This window comes from Ambystoma mexicanum, chromosome 10, assembly GCF_040938575.1.
Source record: "Ambystoma mexicanum isolate Mex_15411 chromosome 10, UKY_AmexF1_1, whole genome shotgun sequence".
NCBI lineage: Eukaryota > Metazoa > Chordata > Amphibia > Caudata > Ambystomatidae > Ambystoma > Ambystoma mexicanum.
The window spans coordinates 723,032,299-723,048,604 of record NC_090932.1 but is presented as its reverse complement, the minus strand read 5'-3'; positions in this window follow the sequence as shown (position 1 = coordinate 723,048,604).

The following is a 16,306-nucleotide window of genomic DNA, read 5'->3' as shown; positions in this document are numbered from 1 at the left end:
CCTGCTCTCCTTGTTTGCTATAATGGGAACATAGATTATAATTGTTCGGCTATTTTGGCTGTTTGAAATTTTAGTAAAGCCGAAATTCGAAAAATTATGCATTACGTTCTTTTTTTAAAATAAATCTGCGGAAACGGTCAAAATGAGAAGTAAAATTCACGCTTCAGAGGAAGCTGTGACTCTTAAGATTTGGGGGTTGAGAAATATATAGGAGAAATTCAGAAAAGGAAATACTGAGTTTGCAGGAAAAGGGTTATTTAGCACGTGTAGTACTTTGTGTGTACCCTATGCATGAACCCGTACCTGCAGAAAGGATCGAATACAAAAATACCTAATGAGAAATGACCGCATTCCTTTGGTCGATTTGGTTAGGTAGTTTTGTTCATTTTTATCCAAAATGGATGTGGGGTGGGGTAAGGGAATAGGTTAATGTAGGGGGAAGTGCAGGGGAGCGGGGGTCTCCCCCGACATTATTAAAACATATTTGATCAAAAGCAATTTGGTAATTTCTCAGTAGGACATTTTTTTTTCAATCATTTCACGGTAATCCATTAATATCTCTACCTTTGATTAGTTGGTAATTTAAAAATGGAAAGCATTTTAAATAACACATTTCTAAAGGTACCAATAAACTCATAGGATGCCATAAATGTCTCAGAATGGAGCCCTTCCTTCATTTTCCCGCACTGAAATGACCGTGCAGGTCCAGGCACAGTAGAAAAGGTGAATTGACACTCTGCGACATTTCTTCGACACTCTTTCCTTTTCTTATCCATTACCCTGCAACATATTAAAAGAAAGATGTCTCTCCCATGAATGCAGCCCACTCTTCTGGACTATCTCTAGGTGACACACCCACTCCAAGAAGCAGCATTTTGTTTAAGAAACGAGCTATATTGATCGTACTGAGGGACTATTAAAGCAAACATTCAACCCTGAGACTGTGTCCATGAAACATACTGCAAACACATCCGCTTGCGGGTGCACAGCAACTTCTAGGAAGCCGCTGAAAGGAGCCGTGTTATGGTAACATGGTCAGAACCAGACAGAACCAGCTCGCCAGCAGCACAACGCTGGATTTAGTGAGCATTCTATTTTTACACACTGTAGACTAAGCAGTGAGCAGCCAGCATCGAATTCACAGTGGACGCGTTTACTACATTTTAAAGGGGGAGGAATGCACTCCAACCCCTGCTCGTCTCCCAGAAAGAAAGCATTACAAGGGGGGTGATTCAGTAATGAAAGACATTATTAAATTATATGCAATATTTCATATACAACCAAGATCTTTCATCTTGACAGCTGTCACTTTTTTTCCAAGCAGTACTGGAATAGTGAACCTAAAAAGGCATGTGTCAAGACAGATCAAATGTTTGTTGGGAAAAGCGTAGATTTCCAAAACGTGGCCAAGCATAACCTATTTCTTGTTATATGGCCCGATACCTCTCTTCTAACAAAAACTGGTCAAGGCAACTTCCAATTGAGTGTTTTACTGCTCCGTCCATCCCAAAACATGGAATTTTCTTGTGTCTAAATGCATATATAAAATAAAATAAAATAAAATAAAAAAACAGAAAGGATATGTCCAGAGAAAAATATATTTGAAATAATGTATCAAAATTTAATTAGAAATGATACAAACAATTTGCAAAGTGGTGAATAAATCACAAATAATTAAACACTGGTCACTTTAATATAGCAAAACAGCAGCAGCGATATGCCTAGAATCGGCTAAAACACCGTCACACATACTTGCCATTCATGGTGCAATCATTCAAACACAACTCTTCATACCGTGACATACATCCAACATACTAAAAAACAAAGGAATCATGCTAAACACCTATGGGGAAAAGGAATTCATGACTAATCCCCACAATAACAGACATTATTGTTATGTTCACAAACAATAGAATTAATTCACAGACAATCTATTGTCAGGGTGGATCGGAAGGAAAAGTGCAAAAGATCACATCCCTGTAGGGTTTATCTCTCGACCGGTTTCGACGTGTAGTGGTAGTTAACACAACGTCTTCCTCAGGAGGTAGATGTTACCATTCTGTAAAAGAGCACACAAAAACATGCCTATAAACAACTACATACACGCTTACCTGCATCAAACGATTGCTGTATTTGTTGGTTGGCAAGCGCAGAACGGGAAAGGTGGCTGTCTCTTTGTCCCGAAATAGATTTGAAATCGAAACCCTACGCATGCGTGTAGGAAGCCTATACAAAAAAGGGTTGGCTGCAGTGTCACTATGTGGGATTAAATGAGCACACACAAGGTACGATGTAAAACACAACTTTAATTTCTTGTTAAAATACCTCAACGAACACCTTCATGAGGTAACCAGAAAAAGGATATCGGTAGCTGCCGTTTCTTCTTCGGGATGGACCAACTGACTAGGATCTGTGCTACAGGGGTGACGTTCACAATGTCAATAGTCTTAGAATAGTTCTAAGATTGCGGTGCCAAGCAACAACTCCGTGCTTCTAGCTTAACTGATCCTCTTACCGGAAAAAACCTTGTTTATTTTCTTTTGGTTCAATAGGGGTTCCTTGCTCCGTAACACATACGCTGCTTGTTTTCAGTTTTTTTACTTGTCTTAGACCATGCAGGGTTCGTTCATCAGTTTACGCCCATTTCTACTAGCAAACAAGCCTTCATTCTCCAAGCGGCTTTTCCTCACTTTAACAACTTCTTTCCTCCACGGACTCTCCTCTCTCCCCCTTTCTTTCACAAAGATCAGCACGTTCAGTGTTGTCGGGACTTTCACCTGTTTATTTGTGCATCCGGACGGCAGCAGCTCGGCTCTTCGCTCCTCTCTGAGACGGGCAGCTTTCCTTTAGGTTCGTCTTACGGCCGCTCACGACCAGCCGTTGGGGCTCAACCTCCGACTTGCTGCTCACAGATCTCCCGTTGCGCCGCTCCTCCAACCTTCTTGCATGCCTCCTCCTCTTTCCTCCTTGAGGGTCAGTTCATCGGCGAGAGTCCCAATGTTGGAGACTCGTCCACAGACTCTCCTCGACTCTCTCCGCTTCGACTTCTCTCTCTCTTCGAACCCCCAACTGTCTCCTCGACCAGTTGCTCGACGCGGGCTTCAACACTCCTATGGCTACATCCCTTCCTACTCCCTTTCGAAGCAGCTCTCCAGCTTCACACGACGAACAAAAACTTTAACCAGCGCAACAGCGCTTTAAACGAACTCAACTAATGTGTTTTTCTTCCTTAATATGCCCACTCGTAACGGACGGCATCTTCTTCAGCCAGCTGGGTCGTCTCCTAGCAACCAACATACAGCGAGTTAGAAAAAAGGACCTCTCTCAAATTACCTTTAGCCCCGTTTCCCTGGAAACTAGCAGATCGTCCCTCCCTCCTGCATCGCCCCTTCCTATTCCCCACTTGTAAACCATTACATACCTCCCCTCCTAGGCCCTTACGCTCGGGAAGGGCATAAGTACGTGACAAAAAATCCGCCTGAGACATCAATTTGCCAGGCTGGTGAATTGTTCGGAACGAGAAGGGCTGGAGGGAAAGGAACCACCTCAATATTCGTGGGTTAGTGTCCTTATTGCGTGCCATCCATACTAAGGGTGCATGATCTGTTATAAGAGTAAAATGTCTCCCTAGTAAGTAATATTTTAATGACTCAATAGCCCATTTGACCGCCAGACACTCCTTTTCAATAGTGGCGTAATGCTGTTCATGTGGCAACAATTTTCTACTTATAAACATTATGGGTCTCTCATTCTCCCCTTGATTTTGTAGCAAAACTGCCCCTAAACCTGTTCCCGATGCATCTGTTTGAAGGAAGAAAGGAGCTTCATAATCAGGACAGTGCAGGACAGCTTTTTCAGTCAGGGCGTTCTTCAAAGCATTGAAAGCGTTCTCTGTTCTCTCATTCAGCCACTCCTTCTTTGATGGTGCCGATTTTTTTAGTAGTTCCGTTAAGGGAGTGGCGAGTGTTGAAAAATGTGGAATAAATCTACGATAGTAGCCTATGAAGCCTAAAAAGGCTCGGACTTGTCTAGCTGTTCTGGGGAATTGTAATTTCTTTATCGCCTCCAATTTCTCTTCTTGCGGCCTGATCTCCCCTTGGCCTACAAAAAATCTGAGATACTTAGTATGTGAATATGCTAGAAATGTTTTTTTCGGGTTAATGTGTAAACCCGCTTGCTGTAAGGTGATGAAAACGGCTTCCAAGTGACTTAAATGCTCCTCCCATGAGTTACTGTATATAATAATATCATCCAAGTAAGCCCCCATATATTTCTCATGGCCTTTGTTTAGATGGTTCATCAGTCTTTGGAAGGTTGCTGGGGCTCCATGTAGACCGAAAGGGAGGACAGTAAATTGGTACAAACCCATGGGGGTGGCAAAGGCTGTTTTTTCCTTGTCTTCCTGTCTTAGGGGAATCTGCCAATAACCTTTCGTTAAGTCTATCGTTGTTAAGTATTTCGCCTTCCCAAGATTGTTTAATAAATCCTCTATCCTTGGCATAGGGTATGCGTCAAACTTGGAGATTTCATTTAGCTTCCTGAAGTCCATACAGAAGCGCGTGGTTCCGTCAGGTTTTGGAACCAGGACTACCGGTGAACACCAGTCGCTGTGCGACGGTTCTATCACTCCTAGATCAAGCATCTCTTTAACCTCCTGATTTATAGCTTGAATTCTGGATTCGGGAATTCTGTATGGCCGTAGCCTCACCTTAATTCCTGGGGTAGTTGTTATCCGGTGAACGGTGAGGTCGGTCTTTCCTGGAATGGAGGAAAATATCTTCTCAAACTTTCCTATCAACTGATCCAATTCCAGACGTTTTGTATGCGGGATATTAGGATTTACATACATTCAGGACGTCCTTCCCACCAAACTCCTTTGCTCGTGGGAATAGCTCAGTTTGTAATTCTTGATTGTCAATCATAGCCAACGTCTCAGGGGGTTTCACCCACTCCTTTAAAAGATTTACATGATACGTCTGCAGCGGAAACTTCTTCTCCGGTTGTCGTACGGAATATGTAACTGGGCCCAACACTCTCTCTATCGAATATGGGCCTCTCCAGGATGCCCACATTTTATTCTCGGATGATGGTAACATCACTAACACTTGGTCTCCGACCTTGAAACTTCGCATACGGCTCTTTTGGTTGTAATATTGTTCCTGTTTCACCTGAGCCTTACGCATATTCTCCGTAGCAATAGACTGTAATTTCTCTACCCTTTCTTTCAGCTGACAGGCATACTCCGTAAGAGAGATTTCCTCCGACGGTTGTTCCTCCCAGCTTTCCTTTAACACATCCAGCAATGTGCGGACCGGCCTTCCAAACAGGAGTTCAAAGGGAGAGAATCCCGTGGATGATTGTGGCGTATTACGCAAGGTCAGCAGTATCCACGGTAGCATCCTATCCCAGTTCCGGTCATTTGGAGTAGTGGTCTTTCTTAGCATCTGTTTTATGGTTTGGTTATACCGCTCAACCAGACCATCAGTCTGGGGGTGGTATACTGCCGTCTTCAAATGGTTAATCTTCAGGGTTTCACATACTTGTTTCATGATGTTAGACATAAAGTTGGATCCCCTGTCCGTCACCACTTCCTTAGGGATGCCAACCCGACTCATAAAAGGTATCAGTGCATCACAGATTTGTTGTGAATTAGTAGTTCTCAGAGGGAATGCCTCGGGATAGCGAGTTGCGTAGTCTACTATGACCAGAATATACTTATGCCCTCTGCTGGAGGGATCCAGGGGACCCACAATGTCCATCCCAATCCGATGGAATGGTTCAAGCACCAACGGCATAGGTTGTAAGGGTGACTTAACTATATTTGCCCTGTTTTTCTTTTGGCATTCTTCACACGCCTTACAAAATCTAGCCACTTGAGCATGAACCCCCGGCCAATAAAATCGGGCTAATATTTTCTTCGTTGTCTTCTCTGTTCCTAGGTGTCCCTCTCCTAGCTGAACATGGGCTACCTCTAAGACTGCTTTGTAGAATTTACTGGGCACCAGTAACTGACGGATCAGAGCTTCTTCAGGGCCTTTTGTTATTCTATAGTACAAACCCTTTTCTTGAATAAAATGAGTTCCGGTTTGTTTTGTTTTGTCTTTAGCAACACTTCTAGCATTCCGTAGGAGAGGATCTAATTCTTGTGCCATTCGAAAACTATCACCTCCCTCATCGATCTTCCAGTCTACAGCTATAGGTAGGACGTATGTCTCTCCCCACTCTTGCTTTATTCTTCTCTTGTCTGCTTTGCTTTTCCTTTCCTTGTGGTTTGGGCTTCTTATTTCTTCACTATTAAAAGGGGCACTTTCCAACCAGCTGTCCTCGACCTTCTTCATAATTTTCGATAGGTTGGGGACATCCGACCCTACTAACAACGGCTCAGGTAGAACGGGTATGACTGCCGCCCTTATCCCGAATTGTTCCCCAGCTACTTTTATCTTCACTTCTTTGGTAGGGTATTTTTTTATGTCCCCATGTACACATCTAATAGGTATATCTTTTTTACAGTCGACTATTTTACCTACCAGATCGGAGGTGACCGCTGTTTGAAGGCTCCCAGAGTCAATCATGGCTCTGGTTGGTTTGCCGTCGACTTCTGCTTCACAGGTGTACAGGTACGGAGACTTCACCACTTGGTCATAGTCAGTGTTATTGTCCTCTCTTGATACTTCAAACGTTCCCACATTCATGGGCTCTGGTTTACTCTTCTTAGGGCATAGCCTTGCCAGGTGGCCCCAGTCACCACATTCGAAGCACTGAGGTCCTCTTGATGGCAGGGAGGGTTGTCTTGTTGCGGGGGGACCTTCGCTACTAGGCCTAGCTCTAACATTCTCCCCTTCGGATTTCCTGAGCATGGAGTTCGGCCATCTCTGGTTACTCATGGGTCTTTCTGCAGGGGGTGGTTGGTTAGTGCCACCCCTTGAAACTGATGGGTACGTTAGCAGGCGCCCCTGCCCTGCCTTCTGATATGCCGAGGCTATATTAACTGCTTCTGTCAACGTGGGTTGGTGATGTTGTCTAACCCAACGCTGAACTGGCAAGGGAAGTGACTCCAAAAATTGTTCAAGTATAATTTTCTCAGCCATCTCCTGAGTAGTTGTCGTAACTGTTTGAAGCCACTTATCACCCATTTCTTTCACACGATAGTACATCTGTCGTGGAGTTTCCTCGGGAAGTAACTTTATTTCTCTAAATTTTAAGCGGTAGGCTTCTTCGTCATGTCCCAACCTTTCTAGGACTACCCTCTTCATGTCCGCGTATCCGGTCTCTCCTGTAGGATTAGCGGCTTGGTAAGCGCTCTGCATTTCACCCGTCATCAAGGGGGCGATGTAATGGCACCACCTCTCCGGGCCCCACTGGGCATTCCGAGCTACCCGCTCGAAATTGACAAAAAAATGAGCTGGGTCCTCACCCGGAGCATATTTCTGCAGGACCGATGTCGGAACTTGTGGGTGATTCCTTAAGGTGTTGGCTTCCAAGAGTTGGGCCTGCTGTAGCTGTAGAGCCTGTTGAAAGGCTTGCCGATCTGCCTGAGCCTGCTGGCTTTGCATTTGTAACGCTTGTTGTAGCAGGTGTTGGCCTTCACTTAGCGTCTTAATTAATTCCTCCATGGCGCTCTCTTTAATCCCACCGCTGCCACCAAATGTCACTATGTGGGATTAAATGAGCACACACAAGGTACGATGTAAAACACAACTTTAATTTCTTGTTAAAATACCTCAACGAACACCTTCATGAGGTAACCAGAAAAAGGATATCGGTAGCTGCCGTTTCTTCTTCGGGACGGACCAACTGACTAGGATCTGTGCTACAGGGGTGACGTTCACAATGTCAATAGTCTTAGAATAGTTCTAATATTGCGGTGCCAAGCAACAACTCCGTGCTTCTAGCTTAACTGATCCTCTTCCCGGAAAAAACCTTATTTATTTTCTTTTGGTTCAATAGGGGTTCCTTGCTCCGTAACACATACGCTGCTTGTTTTCAGTTTTTTTACTTGTCTTAGACCATGCAGGGTTCGTTCATCAGTTTACGCCCATTTCTACTAGCAAACAAGCCTTCATTCTCCAAGCGGCTTTTCCTCACTTTAACAACTTCTTTCCTCCATGGACTCTCCTCTCTCCCCCTTTCTTTCACAAAGATCAGCACGTTCAGTGTTGTCGGGACTTTCACCTGTTTATTTGTGCATCCGGACGGCAGCAGCTCGGCTCTTCGCTCCTCTCTGAGACGGGCAGCTTTCCTTTAGGTTCGTTTTACGGCCGCTCACGACCAGCCGTTGGGGCTCGACCTCCGACTTGCTGCTCACAGATCTCCCGTTCCGCCGCTCCTCCAACCTTCTTGCATGCCTCCTCCTCTTTCCTCCTTGAGGGTCAGTTCATCGGCGAGAGTCCCAATGTTGGAGACTCGTCCACAGACTCTCCTCGACTCTCTCCGCTTCGACTTCTCTCTCTCTTCGAACCCCGAACTGTCTCCTCGACCAGTTGCTCGACGCGGGCTTCAACACTCCTATGGCTACATCCCTTCCTACTCCCTTTCGAAGCAGCTCTCCAGCTTCACACGACGAACAAAAACTTTAACCAGCACAACGGTGCTTTAAACGAACTCAACTAATGTGTTTTTCTTCCTTAATATGCCCACTCGTAACGGACGGCATCTTCTTCAGCCAGCTGGGTCGTCTCCTAGCAACCAACATACGGCGAGTTAGAAAAAAGGACCTCTCTCAAATTACCTTTAGCCCCGTTTCCCTGGAAACTAGCAGATCGTCCCTCCCTTCTGCATCACCCCTTCCTATTCCCCACTTGTAAACCATTACATGCAGCCGCCAGGAAACGGAGGTATATTTGAGGCAGAAGACATTTTGAACTGCGCATGACTGTGAATACTGAAGGAGAAGGGAGAGATATTAGCCTTAACCAGGTGAAAGGCCATTAACCGTGCACTTCGTGTGCAGCTTGTAAATTCTTTAAAAAAAACGACAGATTTTTCCTACAACGGTAGGTCTTGGGCACTACGCACATTCACTACCTGTAGAAGTTCCCGTTCTGCGCTTGCCAACCAACAAATACAGCAATCGTTTGATGCAGCTGCTGCTGTTTTGCTCTATTAAAGTGACCAGTGTTTAATTATTTGTGATTTATTCACCACTTTGCAAATTGTTTGTATCATTTCTAATTAATTTTGATACATTATTTCAAATACATTTTTCTCTGGACATATCCTTTCTGTTTTTTTATGTTATTATAATACTCTGGTCCAGAGGTTAGAGTTTTCCTGCTCTTTTCAGTAATTTGTAAATGCATATAGAGCCTCCACTTACCCTTATTGTTCTTGGGCTGCTGCAGGAAAAGATATATTACAGGTTTGGTGGTATCTCGGCTGTAAATCCGCTGAGATACCAACAAACTGTATTACAAGTGGTGGTAGGCGGTGTTAGTCGCCATTAATTGGAGTCCATGGGACTCCATGGGGGATTTTTGTCGGAATTACCAGAGCGGTAATTCTGCTGCGGTAATTCCACCGAAATTTGGTAGAAAGCTGGCAGATCTGCCTCCAGCTCATAGCAGGAGGTCAATCCTCCACCTTTCCGTCAAAGTTATAGATGGGCGGTGCGTTAATGCGGCGATATATGGTAATACCACCATATTTTACCCCCACCGCCCAACTTGTAATGAGCCCCAATGGTAAACAAATGGGGTGTTATTACCTACATTTTGAACCTGGGTAAGTACAATTAGCAGTAGGGAAAACATGTGCCTAGTGCAACAAACATACATGGAGAATGCATTTTTGCACCAAGGTAAGGGATTAGGACTCAGGCAAAGACTATCACAGACCATAAATCCATACAAAAATAGTTTTTTTTGAACTAAAGCAATTGTTGCCCTTTGCTGATTACATTTGCACTTATAAAAAGTTTCCATAATACCGCCCCGCGTCCTCAGTAAAGAAATTCATGTTTTCTCAGTAATCATGGACATCCCTTCTCGCATAATGTACCATTGACAGCTTCTGAGCTTACCTACAGGTCAAATTCAGATACAACCAACCCGCATAGTCTCTCCGAAAGTAGGCCCATCTAGTTTTAAATAAGGGACACCTTCCCTTGCCATCCAGGTATGCCCACTCAGATCCTTCCTATTACCTTCCGGGAGACACACCTAAACCCATCCTCCATCATTGGTCCCACCTTTCTCTCTCACTAATTCCGTGATCCCATTTAGGGGGCTCGTGTCTAAGAAGCCCACAGCACCTGTGGTCGGTTTTTGGAGGCACATTAGGCAATGCAGCGCGGTCCTGGACTACCAGAACTTGCTCCGCAGAGGTGAATCCAATACCTAGAGGCAAAGGGATTTTACACGACAGTGGGCTCAATATGCCCTCCTTTATCTTTTCTCGTCCCTCTCTCTAATGGTTTTGCTGGGCATTACAGGCCTGGCTATGGGCTGCCCCTTCCAGACTCTCCCCTTTTCCCCTCTGACCCTCAGGGATTTTTGCTAAAGAATTTGGGCCATATTAACCTAGTGCTTCTCTCTCACTCCATTCGTTTCTCTCTGTCACCTTGGAATAGTAAATGTTCAGGCCTCTCTACACCATGATCCATTCAGGGGCTGGGAGTTGCCTAACAGGGACTTGTTCCACTCTTGGGACGCCAAGAGCATCGAGAGCCATTTTCCCCAAAAGGGGGACCCAATGGGCAGGCTATTTTTGGTTGCAGCCGCATGCCTTTTAAACAAAGGGGCTAGGCCCCATCTTTCTAGATTCATACTCCCTAACCCTCTATCCTCCAATCAGCAAGTCACATTAACGTCTCTCGGATTTGACAAAGATTCCCATTGACGAAGAACCTGGAGTGCTTACGGCTGCATCACACGCATCCTACCTCTCCTTGGAGAAGTGTACAGGGCATAGCTTGCCAAATCTGCAGATGTTGCTAAGCAAAGCCGGGGCGTTCTGTAAGATTCAAGCCTGGGTGATTTAAACACCTGTATTACCACCATGTAACCCTCAAGATCTTACCTTACATGGCTCCAGCGCTATCCCACACACAGAAGCTGGGCCTGTGCTTATGTAACATGCGAAAGGGTAGCATACACCATGCTTCATACATTGGAAGCACACATGTGGGCCATCACACTCAAACTTTTGATTTGATTCATCAACAGCAAAAAAAACTCTGTCCTACCCCCAGGTGACCTGTATTTTAAAACAGGGGCACAATGTGTGTGAGGTGGGGCAGTGTGTAGCTGGGGTTGGGTATTGTTGGACTCAGGTGCCACACTCCCATCTGCCATGCAACCCCATGCTATCACGACATGCAACCCCATGCCAGGGCTGTGGTACATTCCAAGACCCTATTGGAGCAAGTTCTCATGCTGACAGAACTCTCTGAAGAAGAGAAACCTAGAACAAGCGAGTCAAGCAAAGTTGGAGGAATTGAGGAACTGAGGTGAACATATACTCAGGTACACGGTTGAGGCTGAAGTTGGTATGGCTTTCATCTAGAAGGCTGTTGTCTTCAAAGTATGATTAGAGGTGGTGGTTCACTGTCCTTTGAAGGGGTTTGGCCAGGAAGGAGAGATCTGATATTGAGCTGTAATTATTTGTTATGAAGGGGTTCACAGAGGACGTAGCAGGAGGGGCGAGATGATAGACTGCTTGATGGATAAGGGTGTACTGCTGGAGTCCAGCAAGGAGTTGAGTAGGAGAGACAACCCACTGAGTGAGGAACTATCCTTGTAGAGAGAAAAGGCAAGTGGTCAAGTAGAGGCTTGTGCCGAGGTGCAGGGGCAACACATGTTCTAACACAATATTAAAGGAGAAGAGGTGTGAGTTGTGGGGAAATGCATTGAACGCAGAAAATGGAGGGATGAGCATGAGTTATTTGAGAGAGGGATTAGCCAGTGAGATGTTGTGGTGAATGGTGGTAATTTTGTTGTCAAAAATGCCATAGCGTTCCTCACAAAAAACAGCCGAGTTGGCCGAGGTGGAGGGAGGAGCTCGGTGCTCGGTGCTTTCAAGAGATGTTTGTATGTGCTAGAGACAGCACATATCAGGGAGGTGAAGTAGCATCTTGGCATTTCTGACCTGTTTTTTTTATATGTGCAGTCAAGTGTGTGAAGAAAGCACATTTTGCCGCTGGAGTGATAGGAGTGATGCTAGAATTATTCAAGAGAGTAGAGTGGATGTGGGAATGCTGGTTTGCTTGCAGGGTTTCAGTTAGGTAGACGCTGTTGAGAGAATTACTGGTCAAGAGGTTTTAGATGTCAAAGGGGTGCTTAGCTCCATTGATGGTGTTTATCAGCATGCCATTGAGTAAAATCTGGCAGCAGCTTTCCTGAGGCAGAAGGGAAGAGCGGGTGTGTGGCTGCATCAGGGAGGGATCAGAGTGGCACACAACTGTGCTCCTCAATAGGAAACCACCGATCTTGAGCAGAGACTTGAGGGCGGTTGCACAGTATACAGTAGGGGTGTGTCAAGTTGTGCTGTAGATAGGTAGGGAGGGTTCCATGCAGATGGCTTGTTGTTTGAGTTCCAGAGGCATGGCACATCCACTGTGTGGTCGAAATGGTGGGCCTGCAGTGAGCATTGCAAGTGGGATGCAGAGAGGTAGTGGATTCCAGCCTTATGTGCCTCTAATTGTCTCTTTGGTGTTTTAGGAAGTAAAGCCAATGATCACCTCCCCATATAAGGCCTACATGTCATCACAGGTTAAGGTTCAGACAGTCCATGACTGGCACTACAGCTGGGTGGAAACCTGCTGGACCTAATTAGTGCCATTCCCAGAGGAGGTCGGACCTACAAGTCTATTGTCCAGGGTAGAATGTGTTTCACCACCAAAGACAGGGGGTCCTGCTGATTAGACCTTTTTAGTGTCATTCCAAGTAGAGGTTAGGCCTACAAATTGATTTTCAGTGTAGAATTTGTTTCAGAGTCAGGAGTGTAGGGCTACTTATTAATTTGATAGTTCCTATGCCATCTAAACACACTAGAGACAGGTCTACTCGGGAAGATTCAGGCAGATCAAGGCTGGAAACCCCTCATCATGTTTTTCATGAAGAGAGAAGCAGAGTAGATGTAGAAAAGCTGGTTTATGAGAGCAAGATTTTCAGTTAGGTAGAGGATGTTGGTCCAGCATGGGCCACTCAACTATTCAGTGATTAAAGGCACTAGAGATGAGAGGACAGTATGCAACTAAAGTTAATTGCTTATGGTTTTTTGTCCAATTCAAGTCACTTCTCCGCCCGCTGGTGCCGAAATTCCCATTACGCCTTTCTGCTGAGATGAAGATTATCCTCACTCATTGTACAAAAAAAAAACATTAATTCTTTGCAGCGCTTTTTTCTTTCATTTTGTTAGGGACATGGGACATCTCCCACTCCTCCAACTAGTGGCGAGTCTATAATATTCAATACTGTTGCATAGGTTGCAATCCAATCAATCTCCACTTCCTGCAAGCATAAGAACATCTTTCACTTGTTCTTCCACTGTGTCACTCAGAGCCGGACACACTACTATGCTGCCACGCTTCCTTGAGTTCACTCAATCATTCATTATGAAATCCTGTGTAGTGTACATGTCCACCTACTAAACATTCAGTGGCCACTTATAATTAATAGTGCCAAGACACTTCACAAAGTAAATCTGTTATATCAGATGCCACTCTGATTTTTAAAGCAGTATTGCTATTTCTCCTGGCTGACTTCAATATCAAAATACATTAGTATGCTGACGACACACAACCGTGTCTGAAGGTCTGTGGTATTTATCACGTTTGTCAGCTGAATAATTGCCTCTCCTTCATTTAAGTTGAGTGTCCAACTGAACCTCAAGCAAGACGATGGAGCTCATCCGCATTGGAGGAGATGCCAAATGCACTGAAGTCCAAAAATGGGGGACAGAGGTCGAACACAATGGCTTCTCTCAGCAACTCACAATCAGTGCAAAGTCCCTCAGCTTTACGACTGTCAGCTAACCCCTTCAAAACACACATAGCAAATAAGTTATAGACAGTCTGGTACCAGCTCTCTCCCCTATGCAGAATCAAGTCCTTCATTACCACAGCAGACATCAAAATCTTCATTCAAACCCTGGTGCTCTCCTCCCGTGACTCAGCCCACCTAATGCCAGTACTGAAGAACTTCTACCATGTCAACTCGGTACGACGTCCTTTCATCGACTGCAGTATTATTAACGGGTGTTTTTATGAAAAGGTTTTGCCAAAAAACACTTTGAAATGTATAGCACTGGGGCAGGTGGGAATGGGCATATAAAGGGTTGGAGGGGTCAGTAATAGTAAAAAATAGGAATCGGATATGGGGTATGGGGGAGCCTGCCAAAAATAAAAAAATTAAAAATACATGAGTTTTTTCGGCAAAATGTTTTCAGAAAATCACCCGTCGAAAAAACTGTTGTCGATGAAATGACATAGAACAATCAACTCTACCCTTAGATATCTTGAGTGGCTGAACCTCAATCCTGCATATTCGCCAAGACATTCACCATCATCTATAAATCACTGATGACTAAGACTCCATCATTCCTGACTGAGAAACCCACTATCTCATGCGGTTAACAGAATACCAACAGCCAAGGCATCTCGCGATTGAAATCATGGAAGCGCAAGAAGAAGAAAACTTGAAATCAAGATTTATTCTGTTATGCTGCCACACTCGGACAAGCTGACCAAAACACCAACAAACATCAGGATTGCTTCCTCTCTCCTGCACTCAGGAACTAATGTAAAGTCCCTTCCTGTCACATATACTGGAGAGCAGGCAGGGGCAAGATGGGTTAGAGCCTGGCAGACTAAACAAGCCTTGCAGGCATCCAACACTACTTTTCCACCCTCTCACAATCAGGTACACATCACTGTTGGCCCTGGCCCCCTTGGGGGAATCTGATTGGTTTAGCCACACTTCCTATACACCCAGATGGCCCCTGGCAGCCTTCCTGTGAATACAGTAGCACGTTCTAGCCTCTGTGCGTGGTTGGCTATATAAGCCACGCCCAAAGGCAGACCCGTGCTTCGTGTTGCATCTGTGGCTTCGAGCAACACGCTCACCGCGATCCTCGACCTGCACCTACCTTGGCTTCCCCACACGCACGTTCCTGAACTCAGCATCTGAGAGAAAAAGAAAACACAAGAAAGTCAGTACCTGTAAGCGCTCGCGCTGAAAACCAACTTCTTCTTGCAAGTGCGCATGCAATTTGCAGCTTCACTTAACCGATCTTCTTGGACACTTCAAAGCAGCATTCAGAGTTCTCACGCACGTCTTCTTTCAGCGGACTCTTATGAAAACAACCTGTGGAGAAAGAACAGGATTAGAATTAGTATACGGAATTTTCTTCCACGTGCAGGATTCGCCACATTGTAAGAATTCGCAGCGAACACGCAGTTTAACCAGAACTTACCTGCCAATGCACCAGATACAGTGAATCAACTGGAATCATAACTTACCTGCAAATGTACCAGATTCAGTGAAGCAACTGGAAATAAGAACTTACCTGCAAACAGCACCAGTGAAGCAACTGGAATCCGAACTTAACTGCTATATCATCACTCGGTGAAGGAACACAGTGAGTGGCAGAACAGAGACTTACCCAGGGTCTAACGAAGTACCGATCTGAGGGTCCCAAAGACACAGTGCCCCTGCCTAGTTCAGGATGGAGAGTTCGCCTAATCAATCCTAAAGGTGAGCCATACTCCTGCACTTCACCATCACAGTACACACAAGAGGAGGAGGGAGAAAGAGGGTTTGAGGTCCAAATCCAGGTAGACTAAGCATCTCACCTCTCTCTCTTGACAGGGTCCGGAAGGCTTCATCGCTCCCACAGAGACCCAGGTGAGTGTGACAGAACACAAAGCCATTTTGAAACACTCTGCCTGAGCGATGGAGACTTCTGAGGTTGAACAGTTGGCCCAGTTGTTAGGGGAATTGCGGGCTGAAGTACATGCAGCTCGCTCGGCGACCAACTCATTGAGATGAGAGCTGGTGGTGAATAGAGATAAGACTGAGGACTTGGCTAGGCAGTTACTGCAGACTCAGGCAGGTTTGTCCCCTCTTCCGGGCGGGGTTCCCAAGTGCCGAGCCCAACACCTTCATCGGCAACGCCCGTACAAGTAGTCATTCTGGGGAATGTATCCTTGGCCCCCCCAGATAGGTTCACAGGGGATCCAAGATGGTTCGGAACCTTCATGAATCAGTGTCGCCTACACTTTTTGTGCAAGCCCGGACTTTTCCCTACAGATCAGTCAAAAGTAGCTTTTATGCTCTCGTATTTAGGGGGTCATGCAGCAGATTGGTCG